At 44.8% G+C, this 3316-nt stretch overlaps 1 protein-coding gene across 4 annotated transcripts in view; it reads left to right on the top strand.

The window, feature by feature from the left end:
• The window catches only part of Fam234a (family with sequence similarity 234 member A), a 39238-nt gene that overhangs the window by 7411 nt on the left and 28511 nt on the right, over positions 1-3316 (top strand). The window lies entirely within an intron of this gene.

Raw genomic sequence — 3316 nt, 5'->3', positions numbered from 1 at the left:
TTTTTTTTTTTTTTTTTTTTTTGTACCGGGGATCGAACTCAGGCCCTTGTGCTTGCAAGGCAGGTGCAGTGCTACTGAGCTAAATCCCCAGCCCTGGATTTATTTTTTTCCAGTACTAGGTATCCAACCCAGGAGCTCTCTGCCGCTCAACTACATCCCCAACCCTTTTTATTTTTTGTTTTGAGGCAAGGTGTCCATAAATGGCCCAAGTGGGACTTGAACTGTTGAATACCCCCTGCCTCAGCCTCCCTCGCTGCTGGATTACAAGAGTGTGGCACCATGTAGGCCTGGCTCTCACCTTGGATTTTGCCGGCATAGAGAACGCATGCTGTCCCTTGGTTGGAAGTTTCAGAAGCCTCTGTCTTGCCTACCAGCAGTGGGTCATTCCTGACCTATCAAATGGACTAATAGACACTCGGATGCGAGGGATATCATTTGTCCAATTTGTCCAATTTGCAGATGCTTCATCTTGGAATTAGTAAAATACCCTTTGAATGTCTCTGACTCCCTCTTTATATGGAATCCAACAACAGCAGCTGCAATTTAGAAAAAAGCTCAGAGTGTATAAAAACAGATTTCATATAGGGAGAAGCCTCAGAATCCTTATCACTGAGTTGTTGGGATTGGGCGGAGATACACTTTGAGCTCCTTGGGTGTGCTGAGAGCCAGGGGCACAGTGTTGCCTCCAGCTCTTAGCTGGGAGAGAAGAGAGTTTTCTTCTGTACCGTGCTATGCAGACCCCACCCATCCCTGTCTGCCTTTGCTTCTGAGTCTTCTGCTGGCTCCTAGTATCTGTGAAGAATGAATACACTCCCTCCAGGCCTCTGGAAGCTTCTGGTCCCATAGAGAAAGAGAATTTTGTGTCCCACTCCCAGAGCCTGTAGGTCACCATGTTCACTGGGCACCACTCTCTGTCCAGTTAGTTAGAGAGCCCTCACACTCTGCTGTTTGAGAAACTTTGAGATATAGGAGATGAAAGGGCTGAAAAATAAAGCCAGGTGGGTAATCTGCTTTCTTCATGGCTTATCCCTTTGATAATTTTCTTGTACTGTACCAAAAAGCACTGAGAAAAGCCAGGTACCACCTAAAAAATAAAAAGGAGTCGCCCTGAGGGCCCACCCATACATCAAAAGCTCTAGGTTAACACTGAGATTGACAAGTTAATGCTTTGGATTTTAACTTGTTCAGCTTCTTGTTATTCTTGTTTAAATAGCCAGTGGCCTGACTCTCATGGTTGAATATAAATGCTAAATACATCAGGGACAGTGCCTGGCTTAGGTTTACCTGACCTAGAATCCATGGAGTTTCTGGGCAGGCAGGCCGGCCTCCTGAAGCTTTGCCTAGAGCTCCAGGGTTTGTTTGTTTGGTTGTTTGTTTTTGGTACTGGGACCAAACTCAGGACCTTGTGCTTGGAAGTCAAGCGTGGTGACACTGAGCTAAATCCCTAGCCCAAATTTGTATTCTTTCTTTTTTCTTTTTTTTGTACCAGAGATCAAACTCAGGTCCTTGTGCTTTTGAAGCAGGTGCCAGAACCACTGAGCTAGATCCCTGGCCTTTTTTTTTTTTGGTACCAGGGATCAAACTCGGGACCTTGGGTTTACGAGGCAGGCAGCAGAACCACTGGGCTAAATCCTTGGCTCTTTCTTTTCTTTTTTCTTTTTTTTTTTTTTTTCTCCCTGTACCAGGGATTGAACTCAAGACTTTGGGCTTACGAGGCAGGCTCGATGCCACTGAGCTAAATCGCCAGGCCCCCTCCTGGTATTTTTAAGGACCACAGCAGAAAAAAATCATACCTTCTTGTCACTGATGAGAAAATCTTTGCATCTGTCTCATACTGTCCTTATTTGCAGACTGGGTGAAATGTAAACTGGCTAGCTTTGACTGTTGCTTTGGAGGACTTAATAGCTATTCCTGTTTTCTGGTGGCTGAGTAGACTTCTCAGGTCAAAAGTCTTACCCTGGGATCCTATGGATCTTATAAAGGATTTCTGATCAGCTTTTAATTTTCCAACTACTCCTTGTCTGAGCTGAGCTCTCTCTCTCTCTGTCTCTCTCTCTCATACACACACACACACACACACACACACACACACACACAGTGTCTCTGAATGAAGCAGGCATTAAAGCCTGTGTGGAAGATGCTTAGCAGTAAGAGCACCATCCCTTTGACATTTACACTGTCACCATGTAGTCTGGCTTATGCAACCCCTCTTGAATGAGCCGTTTGTTTTGTGTTCTAAGTGCTTTGGGGGGGTATCATTATAAATGAGTTATGCAATATCCTCCCCCCAACACACACACACTGTGGGAAGGGAAATTATTACAATAGGCAGTTTTCAGGAAGTCAGTAATTATTTTGAAACAGAAAACTGTAGCATGCCAGGGTTTTGGCTGCCTTTTCATATGTCTTCAGGTTACCACAAAACTCCACTATTATCAATATTCTTCCCAAAACAAACGAAACAAAACAAAATAAGTTCCTGCCTTTGGAACAAAATACATAGCTTCATAGTGAGGTGGCTTTGAGGCATTAACCAGGGCAGCCTCTGGAAAGAAAGCTTGTTCTTCCTCTTGAACTTGTATGATCCTCTAACCTCGGCCCTTGCTAAAGGTTTTTCTTTCTTTTTTTTTATTTGAATTTATTTTAAACTTTTTATTTTGAACTAATTATGGTTCAAAAGGTGTTGCAAAAATAGTGCAGAGCTGGGCCAGGGAGTTAGCTCAGAGGCACCGCACCTGCCTCCCAATTGCAAGGTCTTGAGTTTGAACCCCGGTACAAAAAAAATTATTGCAGAGCTGCCCTGCAGTGTCCCTGTCTCTGGGTGGTCACATCTACCCTGGCTACAGTGCTTTATTCAAAGCAGGAACTGGGTCCCAGGTACAGGCCTTACTCCTTCCAGTTGGCCAGAGTTTACCTGCACTCCTTTTAAATATTTGTCACGGGTAGACACTTGCTTGACCAGCCTGACAGTCAGGATGGAGAACTGCCCATCAAGGCAGGGCACCCTGTGCCACTACACCCCATCCCTTGCCCCCAGCTGCAGAGGGCTTTCTAGACTGTAGCACCTACATTCTCACTGCCATCTTTCTGCCCCACCTTACTCAGCTGCAGGCTTCACGTAAGTGCCTGTGTAGTTTGCTTCTCCATTCATGAGTGAAGGAAATACACTGCTGGATATAATTTATTGTTTTTCCCTGAGGAGGGAGGAGGGAGGATTGTTTCTTCTTGTGTTTAGCTCAGGTTAAAATATAACATTGTGTTATTTGATTTGAGCCTATGGTCCTACCAGTGCTTGGTTCTTCATTCTCTCTCTCTC

The sequence above is a fragment of the Fukomys damarensis genome, unplaced genomic scaffold (genome assembly GCF_012274545.1).
Source record: "Fukomys damarensis isolate Sample0158 unplaced genomic scaffold, DMR_v1.0_HiC HiC_scaffold_34, whole genome shotgun sequence".
In the NCBI taxonomy this organism is placed as follows: domain Eukaryota; kingdom Metazoa; phylum Chordata; class Mammalia; order Rodentia; family Bathyergidae; genus Fukomys; species Fukomys damarensis.
This window is presented reverse-complemented; position numbering and strand designations above follow the sequence as displayed.